General features: G+C 56.0%; 1 protein-coding gene across 1 annotated transcript in view; it reads right to left on the reverse strand.

The window, feature by feature from the left end:
* FAM163B (family with sequence similarity 163 member B) overlaps window positions 1-10,766 on the reverse strand; it is a 34,046-nt gene extending 23,280 nt beyond the window's left edge. Inside the window, exon 1 of the mRNA XM_054501802.2 lies at window positions 10,454-10,766. The gene's annotated coding sequence lies outside the window, so the exon portion shown is untranslated. The remainder of the gene's footprint in view (window positions 1-10,453) is intronic.
* Between the last annotated feature and the right edge of the window lie 263 nt (window positions 10,767-11,029).

An 11,029-nucleotide genomic window follows, 5' to 3' on the forward strand; every position in this document is an offset into this window, starting at 1 on the left:
CTGAGGCACCAGCAAACAGGTGGCAAATGAACACCTGAGCTGCTGGTCATGTGTCTGTCCCCCAGGGCTCCTTTCAGTGGCCCCTCTCAGGCTTCTCAGAACAAAGGTGCCCTGAGATCCCTGCCCCCATCAGGGAGAGCCCAGGGCAGATGGAGGGGAAGGGTGCCAGCTTGCCCCTGCTGGATGCAGGTAGCGCCCTCTCCCCCAGGGGCCCTCCCCCCTTCCCTGTGAGTGGCCCTTGCACCCCTGCCCTGGGGGCACCTTCCACCTGGCCTGAGCCCCACACTTTCAGCTTTGTCTCCCACCCTCCTCCTGTCTTGCCTCTGGGCTCCAGCCATTCTCGCCTTTAAATGCTTCACCTGCACAGAGTTCGCCTCTGCCTCCTGGCCTTTGCACACACTGCTCCATCGACCCGGAACTGCCATCCACTCCTTGCATGGTCAGGTCAGGCTCCTGCTCAGCTCTCAGCTCAGACGTGACTTCAGGGAAGCTTTGCTGCCCGCCCAGGCCTCCTCTGGGCTCCCCTTCCCAGCACACGGTGCTGCACTGTGCCACAAAGGGAACCTGGGTCCCGGGACCCCACTGCAAGCCCGACAGCAGCTGAAGCCTGTGTCTGTGTGTTTGCATCTGTGTGTGTCTGTGAATGTGTGTCTGTGTATCTGTGTCTATGGGTGTCTGTGTCTATGTGTGTCAATGTGTAAGGGGTGTGTGTATGTGTTGAGTGTGTCCATGTGTGTTTCTGTGTATGCATGTATGTGTGTGCATGTGTGAATGTGTGTGTGCATGTATCTGCATGCATGTATGTGTATGAGTGTGCATGTGTGTGAGTTGTGTCTTTGTATATGTGTGCATGTGTGTCAGTGTGCATGTGTATCTGTGCATGTGTGAGGATGTGCATGTGTGTGTCTGTGTGCATGTGTGTGTTCTGTATGCATGTACAAGTGTTTTTGTTTATGCATGTGTGTGTGCATGTGATCTGTGTGCATGTGTGTATATGTGCATGAATGTGTGTCTGTGTACGAGTGTGTGTGCTCGTGTGTCTGTGTGCATGCATATGCATGTGCAAGTGTGGGTGTGGTCTGTGTGCATGTGTGTGGGTGTGGTCTGTGTGCATGTGTGTGAGTGTGGTCTATGTGCATGTGTGTGTGCGTGTGTGCATGTGTGTGTGTCTGTGTGCATATGCGAATGTGAGTGTGTGTGTGGCCTGTGTGCATATGTGTGCATGTGTGTGTGCTCTGTGTGGATGTGCAAGTGTGAGTTTGTGTGTGCATGTGTGTGTCTGTGTGCATGTGTGCATCTGCATGTGTGTGGTCTATGTGTATGTGTGTCTGTGTGCATGTGAATGTATGTGTGCATGAGTGTGAGTCTGTGTGCATGTGTGTGTGGGAATGTGGTCTGAGTGTGTGTGTGGGAATGTGGTTTGTGTGTGTGTGTGGGAATGTGGTCTGTGTGAGTGTGTGTGTGTGTGTGGGGGGGAATGTGGTCTGTGTGCATATGTGTGTGTCTGTGTGCATGTGAGTGTGGTCTGTGTAGTGTGTGTGTGCATGTGTGTGAGTGTGTGTGTGTGGGGGGGGAATGTGGTCTGTGTGCATATGTGTGTGTCTGTGCATGTGTGTGAGTGTGGTCTGTGTAGTGTGTGTGTGTGAGAGTGTGTGTGTGAGAGTGTGTGTGTGTGTAGTGCTGAGAGTGGATGAAGAGCAGCATGCAGGGGCAAAGGTAGAGTCCAGTAGCCTGGCCCATCCCAAAGAGACTGGCTGGTCCACACGGCAGCTGGGGCAGGAGCATGTGCCACGGTACCCCTGTTTCCCTGTGGTGCCACCCACTCTTAGTTCAGTGGAGACCAGGTCACCTGGCACTTACGAGGGAAGCCCCAGATGGCCCCTGCAACTGGGCCTCTAGATTCCTGCAGTTGATTTAAGGCTGGGCCCAGCTTGTTCCCTGGAGCTTTCGATGGGGTCTGCAGTGGGATGGGGTGGGAGCAGGGGTGAAACCAGAGGGTAAAAGGATAGGTGGAAGCCCAAGGACTCGTGGGGCTTGAGGAGAGGTTGGTCTAAGCTCCTGGAGTCGCAGGCTCCCAGAATCTTAAAGCCACATTTTAGAGTCTTAGAAAATCAGAACATGCAACCAGTGGCTACTCGGAATCTGAGACTCCTCTCCTCTTAGATTTGGAAGGGACTTTGGAAGATAACTAGTGTAATCGCACGCTCAGTGAACAATCACAGACGCTCCCTAACCCCCTTTCCCCTCGCAAATAACAATTCATCCAGGCCATTAACTCAACTCTCCCTTGGTGGGGGGGGGGGGGCGCTTCATTGCCTCGAATTCCTGGCTGAACTCCAGACATTTTGCTCTTCCCTGACGTCACCCCAAGTTCTCTCCCAAGTACCAGCCATGAGGACCCCTGGGAGGGCCCTACCCGCCTGCAAGCTGTCTGGGAGCAGGGCCTCAGAGGGCAGCAGAGCCTGTGAGCTGACAACCCTTCTTCCATCCCTCACTCTATTCACTCCTCCTGGAGCCCTGACCACCTACTGCCCCATACCAGGCACAGGGGTTACAAAGACCCACTGGGCCCCCTTCCTGAGCCTCTGAGCTCTCTGGGCAGGGCGCGCCTTTGGAGCCGACTCAGTGATTCTATTATAACTTGTGCAGGTAACTCTGCTGCCCTGAGCAGTCTTTGACCAAGGCTTCAGCAAAGACCCTGCCTGGAGCAATTTTTTAACATTAATTTTCCTTTTTAAATAAATTGGGCTCAGCCATTTTTAAACGAGTGGAGGTGTGCTGTTGAAAGGGTCTGTCTTGCATATGAGGATTTTTTAGAAACTGGTCATGCTGTCAATACAAATAGCAGCATTAACCCCAGGGGCCTGGCCAGGCGAGGCCCACCCCCTCTGGAGTTCCCTTCCAATTACTGAAACCCCCATAACTGGAGAATGACAGGTGCCACATGGGTCAGACGCAGCTGCCCCCCGGACTGCTCCTACACACTGGCTTGCTTCCCGTTTCTGGAACACTGCAAGTCCCTTCTTCCCTGAGGATGTTTTGCTGGTTTTGAATGTTTTGAGGGAAGACCCTGATGGGAGACCAGACGCCATCTCTGTCCCTAATCATGGGGTGTCTTGGTCCGGGGGAGCCACAGCCACACAAAACACCCAGCCATCTGACTGCCATGGCGTCAGGGCGCGTCTCAGAAGGGCTGACTAAAGCTGGGACCTAGCACTGGCCAGGAGGTCCTTCAGGCAGAGACGGGGGTAGGTGGGAGGAGCCTCAGGGAGGAAGAGACTCTGAGGGTTCCAGAAACAGGCAGTAGCCAGCACACAAGGAGTGCTGCAGGGAGGACCAGCAGGGAAGCTGGGGGCTGGCAGGGTCTGTCCTGGGTGGGGCTCCACGGGCCACACAGGGGCTGGGTTCTATCCTCAGCTGGGAATGGTTTTAAGCAGGGTTTGAACCCTGCTACACACACACACACACACACACACGGGAAGCTTTAGCATTGCCACAGGGACCACTTGGCAGGCCCTGCCTCCAGCCATGCCCAAGACCCGCCATATAACAACAAGTTCCATCTGTCACACTTCCACCTGGGTCTGGGATCTCCCAAGGGTGACGATGGATGAGTCCTCATCACCCTGCAAGCGGGAAAGAGCCAGGCCCATTTTCATAGACCAGGAAACTAGGGCACAGAGAGGTTTAGTAATGTGCCTACGCTTACCAGCTGGAAGAGTTCGAATCCGGGTGGCGTTGAGCTGTGGGGTCCCACGCTTGCGACTGTTCAGAGCATCCGGCTGGTTCTATGGACGTGCCCTCCCTGCTCCTCCCTCCCCCTGCTTCCTTCCACCAATGCTATCCCCTCCCCTTCTGGCACCTGGGCAATGATGAGCGCTCCCAGGAAGAGAAGGGCCAGCAGTGAACAGGACAGCTCAGCCCAGGGGTGACAAAAAAGACCACACGAGTGATTGTTCAAGACTCTGCGTTGGAAAATAATTTTTTTTTTTGAGATAGAGGTCTGTTCAGTAATTAGAGGGAACTCTCATGTGGGAAGTTCCATGAAGGTAAAATTAAAGTTGACTACATTTTTAATTTTGTAAATGGGTTCACATGGAGGCAGGAGGCTTCTGCATAATGAGTCTTTAACCAAACAAACTCTAAACACAGGTAAATACCAGAAGCTCACAGTCGACAATGTTGCAGAGAAGCTGATATTTTTCTAGTAAAACATTGGACGCTTTTTTCTGCCTTCCTTTGAACCAGAATCGAATCATTATATCCCAGAATCAGCCCTCTTAAAGCAGTGACTAATTTTGAACTGTTTAGAAGGGAGACCTGAGATAGGATTCTGGCCCTAAATGCGGGCCCTCCTTTCGGCTGAGTCTGCTGGGCTCCGGGGCAGAGGAGGGGCCAGCGCAAGAGGTTGGCCCAGGGAGAAAGGGCACCTGGGGTGGGCGGGTGCTTGCCTTCGGATTGGGAAAATGAACATCTTTATTTTGCCCTAGGAAAGTTCCCTAATGAATCAAGTGAGACTGCAATTGCCAACGCCAACTGGAGGACTCAAAAACAGGATGTAAACATGACATTTCAAACACAAAGGTGAGGCCCTTGACAAATGCTACAGAGAAACCACTGATGCTCCCAGATGCCTCCTCCCCTACTGCTGTGGGTCCAATGCATCCCCAGCGCGTCCCACCGCAGTCGACCTTTTCCTCCAGGGCCTCAGATCACTCTTGGCAAAATAATCAGAGCTAACGCTAGGGGGATGTGTTGGTAGGAACCGCAGAGGGTCTGCACGGCTGGTGAACCAAGTGGAGACCAGCGGGTGAGAGCTGGCTGACAGCACGTGGGAAAAGCAACCCCAGCCACAATGCAGCTTGGAAAGCTAAAAGCCAATGAGATGACAGGGAAGTGGCCCAGCCTGTTCTCTCCCACCCGCAAAGGGAGTAGAGGAAATTCAGGGGCATCTTTAGCGGGGCCACTGCTCATTAGCCAAAGTTGACAGACTAGTCCTCCTGCCTCCTGGTGATGATAGGAGCCCCCATGTCTATGCCACACCAGCTCCTTCCTGCTCCATGCCAATGCTTCAGGGCTTAGCTCAAGCACCACTTCCAGGAAGCCTTCCTTGCCTGCTCCAGTCCAGGGTGTACATTCCTTTGAATCTGGGGCACCTGCTACCTTGCACCCATCTTCTAATCCATGGACAGCTGCTTTTGCATTGCTATTTCTTTTCTTTTCTTTTTTTTTGGGACAGAGTCTCACTATGTCACCCAGGCTGGAGTGCAGTGGTGTGATCTTGGCTCACTGTAACCTCCGCCTTCCAGGTTCAAGCAATTCTCATGCCTCGGCCTCCCGAGTAGCTGGGATTACAGGTGCATGCCAACACGCCCGGCTCTTTTTTTTGTATTTTTATTAGAGATGGGGTTTCACCATGTTGGCCAGGCTGGTCTCAAACTCCTGACCTCAAGTAATCCGCCTGCCTTAGCCTCCCAAAGTGCTGGGATTATAGGCATGGGCCACTGCGCCTGGCCTATTTATTTCTATTCACGCTGCACATCCCTCGTCCAACTATGAAATCCTTCCCTGGAGTGATTACTTGAGTGAACAAGTATATAAAATGAACACACACACAAAGTAAAACCTGTGGATGGCCTACATGACTGGTTACTGATATGGGTCCAGGTAAATCAATGACAGACTAGGATGTCGACATGCAGACACAACCAAGACCTGTTAAGTCAAAAGCACAGGGAACAACACACACAGACTGGTCTCTCGATGGTGCCCGGTGTGGCTGACACACACGTCACTGACACAGCCGAGCACTGGGGGGCAGGCCACACCCAGGAAACCAGGGGATTTTACTTTGTAAAAAGCCAGCCAACCAACCAACCAACAAAAGCTGAATAGCTTGGTTTTTCTCTTACTGCAAGCATGTATTTCTTTTATTCAAACACCCTTTAATATATGAAGTTAAATATATAAGGAGCATGAAGGAGACAGTCACCCTTGCTTTACACAAATAGAACCTCTTTTCTGCCGTGGTGGGCGGTGAGTCTCAAACTCCACGGAACACAGGAATCACCTGGGGGCCAGTTACAACAGGTCTGGGGGCCTGGGAACCTGCATTTCTCATGGGTTCCTAGGGATGCTGCTGCTGCTGCTGGTCCTCGAACCCCATTTGGAGTAGCACGATTTCAGATTGATGTCTATAAGGTAGTGTGGCCAAATACAGCAAATGTAAATGAGGATGATTACAAAAGAGAGAGGACGGTTCTCCAGAGACCCGGGACCTGCCAGCAGGCCCAGCTCCCAGACAGGGCCAGCCTGTTGCACACAGAAACTGTGGACCTGCTCGTGAGGAACGGAGACGGAGGTGGCGATGATCCTGCCTGTGTGTGAACACTGAGGTCAGGAGCCAAGGCTGCCCCACGGTGTGGGGTTTGCCTGCTTGCCAGGTGCAGTCCGAGGCCTGTGGGCCCCGAGGCCACCTTACGGCAGACCCAAGAAGTGGGCATGGGTTGGGGCTGTGTGGGTGGAGCTGGCCTGGAAGAGATTTTTGCTAGGGCTCGGCAGGGCGTGGGCTCTTCTCCCAGTCTGCTGGCTGGGAGGTAAGCTGGCACATCAGAGGCAGATGTAATGATTGCCATTTTATGAATGAAAAGCCTGGGGCCCAGAGAGGCTGAGTAACCTCATGAGGGACACATAGCTTGGATGGAAACATGGCTCTGCTGAGCTACAGAAGCTGTGCTCTTATCCAGCCACACTGCCACCCTCAGTAGCCAGGGAATGTGGTGGACGAAGTGGAAGCCCTGGGAGCCTGGCTTGTTTTGGGGTCTCTGTCCCAGTCCCTGCCCAGCCTCCACCAGAGCCTCCTAGCTGGCGCAGCCTTCTTCCACCTCTGCCACCTGGGAAAACTGAGCTCAAGGGCAGAGGTGACTAGCTCAGTCCAGCAGGGACCCACTCCCACAGGCACGGCTCCCCAAGGGCTGGGAGCACCCAGAGCACAGGCGGTAACATCCAGCCCAGTGGGATGACGGCTCTGACACTGAGCTGCTGCTAAAACAACAGTTCTCCCCCGGGCCCCCGGCGCCTCAACCTCACTGCCTACGCACGGCCCATCCGAGCGTCGGGCACTGCCTGAGCCTGACTTAAGGGAGTGGTATAGGAATGACCTTTGGGCAGTCTTAGGCTGTCTCCCATCACCCCAACACAAACATCCAGCCCCCAACATGCTTGTCACCTGCCCTCTTCTTAGCACCCTGGTCTCGGCCCCCATCATTTCCCTTCCCCCCCAGCTTCCTGCCTGTAGGGCCCCCTCTCCAAGTCATTCCCCATGGTGCAGCCAGAGAGGGTCCCTAAAGGCCAGAGCTGACCATGTCCCTCCGGGCTCACAGAGCCTGGTTCCTGTGGACTTCGGCGGAAAGCCCAACCACTGAGCAGGGCTTACAAGCCTGGCGGAATCGGACCCCACCTGCCTCTCCAGCCTCCTCCTTCACTGATGAGGCCCGAGGGAAGGAGGAGGCAGTCTCCATTTTCCAGCCCAAGACCTTCAGGCCCAGGGTTCCACAGCCAGAAAGCAGCAAAGCCGGGCTTTCAACTCTACCTCCACCAGCCCACTTCACCCCAGGGGCAACAGGATTCCTTCCCCTCTCCAGCAACTCCCAGCAAGCAGGGATTGGGCCAAGGCCTGCGGGAGGATTCAGCAGTGGAGGGAGGGAGCTGGCAAACACTGAGGCCTCGGAACTCATCAAATCCCCTCTGGAGCAAATCCAGAAAGACTGAGACACTGCAAGAAGTACCAGTGCCAAGTGTGGCAGCAGCTGGCAGAGAAGCCCTCCAGGCCCACCTTGGCCTCTGTAGGGTGGGCCCCAGGACCACATGCTCTTGGCGTCCAAAAGCCTTTCGGCCAGGCTCACAGTTGCCCCGGTGTCCCATGTGCCAGCAGGGAAGGCAGGAGCACCCTCATTTTTGCAGATGGGATGCAAAATGATGCGCCCGTGGTCTGGCCTGGAATCCACTCTCTCTGCCACACAAATTGCCGTTTTACTGACACATAGATCAGGACTTGCTACTCTGAAGAGGGAAGTGGCGGTGGGGCCAGGAGCTGAGTGGAGGACAGAACAAGGGCTCGGCTGCTACTCTGCCTCCCCTCCTGCCCCGAGAGTTTAGAGTCGGAGGTAATTGACTGAGACGTAATAAATCTCTCCCCTCCCGAGTGCTGTAATTATTCCTCGCTGGAGCCTGCTGCCATGAGGCTGCAGAGGCGGGCCCACGTGGCAGGAGCCAGAGGTCTCACTGCAGGAGTGGGTCCCCATGCTGTGAAGCCTCACCCAGAACCAGCACCAGAAAAGTCAGGAATATAGAGCCAGCCCCTAAATATACAAAACGGGGGTGATCATGTGAGTAGGGAGTAGGGTTGGCAGGGATTGGGGGCTTGGACTCAGGTCAGTCCGAAGATTTCAAAACTGCTCTGTGCTCCCTCAATACCATGGCAAAAAGGGAGGAACTGCACTCCTCCCAGCTTCCCTACTCCATCCGGGGCTTAGATGAACAGAGCTGCAATGGCTCAGAGGGGGGAACATGAAATGATCCACCCCATAATTTTGTACATGGGAGACTGAGGTCTAGAGAGGAAAGTGACTTGCCCAAGGTCACCCAAAAAGGTGGACAGAACTCGAGTCCCGACTTCTCCATCTGTGCCCACCTTTCCCCAGGCGCCCTTGTTCATGTTTGCTGATGGTACTGGCATGACAGACGTGTGTTGGGGACTCCAGCCTCAAGGGTAGGAGGAGCTCTGTAGGGCTCCTTCCCCTACCTGCTGGAGAAGCGAGGGTGGAGAAGCTGCAACACCTCTGTGTGCCAGGATTCTGAGTGGTGTCGGCATGTCTTGAAAGTCCAGCAATGCACCCTGGAGCTCCCACTCCCTCCCCATGCAACTGGGGCACCGAGGCTGGGAGAGCCTGTGCATCCTTCCCAGACCCCCAGATCCTTCAGGAGCCATTTCCAAGCTTTCCGGGTGAGTCCAGACAAGCCAGCCCCATTGGAAACTCAGCTGATAGGGGAACCAAAACCCAGCTGGATCCAGGATACAAAGACTGCCCTGTGGGTCTTTTTCATAGCGTCGTGCAGATGCTCAACAGACTGCCAGCAATTGCAAGACCAAATGAACAAAACCCCACATTTCCTGGGCCCCCGAGCCTTAGGGTGAGATTTTTTCACAAGCCACCAGCACCTAAGCTGTTTAGGAAGCTTGCAGTCAGTGCACCGAGAGTTAAAACCAGCCCTTGCCCAGCCCAGGAAGTGCTGGTTCTCACCTGCTCAGGTGGGTAGAGCCCTGGTCACCTCCACTTCACTCTCAATTCTATAAGAGGGAGAAGGTGGGAAGATGGGCAAAGGTGCTTTCCCAGCAACCCTGAACTTTTTTGGGGTTGGTAATTACTGCTCTCCCCAGAAGCCCTGAAGAGCCTGAGCTGGCAGGGGCTGAGGAAATGCAAGGGAGAAGGCTGGCAGGGTGGCCCGCTGGCTCTCCTGAGCTCCTACTTCTTGGGGAAGGTGCTAAGATGAACGCTGGGGCTCAGGCCTCAAGAATACTCCCCTTACCCTGCAGAAGGGTCCATGAACTTGACCCTTGAGTTTCTTGTCTCAGAGCCATCGGGGTTGCTACAGGACACACACTGGCAGGACCACTTGTGCCCAGGCAGTCTGTGGCTGCGGGAGGACAGGACACGAGTCAGGTGAGACAGTGGAGCCCCAAAGACCCGTGTCGAATATCTCTTGGGTTTTTGGTGTGTAGAGTCTTTTCCTTTCTGGCTGAGGAAACCCAGTGTCAATTAGGTGCCCCCCCACCTGTCACTGAAGCAGAGATTCCTAACAGACAAAGGTGTGAGGTGGTGGTGACAGAGGCCGGCGTGTTTGAGGCCAGCTCCACCACTTCCCCACTCTGTGATCTTGAGCAAAGAGACCAAACCTCTCGGAGACTCAGTTTCTGCATCTGTGAAATGGGGCCAATGCCCCTTTCTCGTGGGTGTTGGGTGAATGGGATGGGATGAAAATGCAGCACCGGCTCTGGAAGAAGGCAAAGCTCAGCAAATGAAAAAGTCTTAGCTCCTGGCAGGGAGAGAAGGCGGCCAGGTTTCCAGTGGGCTCTTCTGGGAAACTTTCCCTCCCCACTGCCCCCTGCCCCCAGGCCACTGTTCCGAGGGAAATGAAGCCCCCCTTCCTAAAGTGGGTCCCCCGCCTCTCCCTTAGGCCCTCGTGCCCACCTGGGTCTCAGTCTCCTCCTCAGGGATGCACTTTGAGTGTGGAAGCCAGGGGATGGGTGACGCCAGCTGGGTCAGGGGACCTGGTGCGAGGCAGCCGGGGCAGGCTGCAGTGGGCACTCTGGACGAGTGGGCACCTAGCTGGAGCTTTCCAGCCTGCGTCTTCTGCCCCACACCCCGTGACCCGCGGCCCGCTCGGCTCTTACCTTGAAGCATGGGAACCGCGCTGCCCCAGCCGCGAGGACTTGGGCGCACGTGACGGGGCGGGCGGGCGTCCGACCCGGGCAGGGCGCAGCTAGCGGCGGCCGCTCATGCCCAGGCCACGGCGGTGGCGCCTGGTGTGGCTGGGCGGGCGAGGCGGGCGCTGAGAAGCCCGGGAGGCCCCCGGGGAGGCGACTGCGTGCCCAGGCGGGCACCCCTGCCAGCTCTGCGCTGCGGCCGCGACTCCGGACGCCCCGGCTGGCTCCCTGCGAGCTGCACGCGAGGCTCCAGCCTGGTCCCGAGCGCAGGGCGCGCGCTGGCGAGGAGGGCGCGCGCCCGAGCCTGGCGGGGAGCGCGCGTCACCGGCCCGCGCGCGCAGTCGTCGGGGGATGCCGGGAGCGGCCCGGGGAGCTGTCCCTGGTGCTGACGGCTCGTCCGCTCTCGCCCCGGCCGCGCGACCTCCTGGAGGCCTGGGGGTGCCCTCACCCTGGCCCGCGCCCTGCGGTGCTCTCTCTGCTCTCCGCCTGTTCTCGGGGCGTTCCGGCTTCCACAACGTTGGGATCTGGAGTCAGGCCGAAGCT

Source organism: Pongo pygmaeus, chromosome 13 (genome assembly GCF_028885625.2).
Source record: "Pongo pygmaeus isolate AG05252 chromosome 13, NHGRI_mPonPyg2-v2.0_pri, whole genome shotgun sequence".
Classification (NCBI taxonomy): Eukaryota; Metazoa; Chordata; class Mammalia; order Primates; family Hominidae; genus Pongo; species Pongo pygmaeus.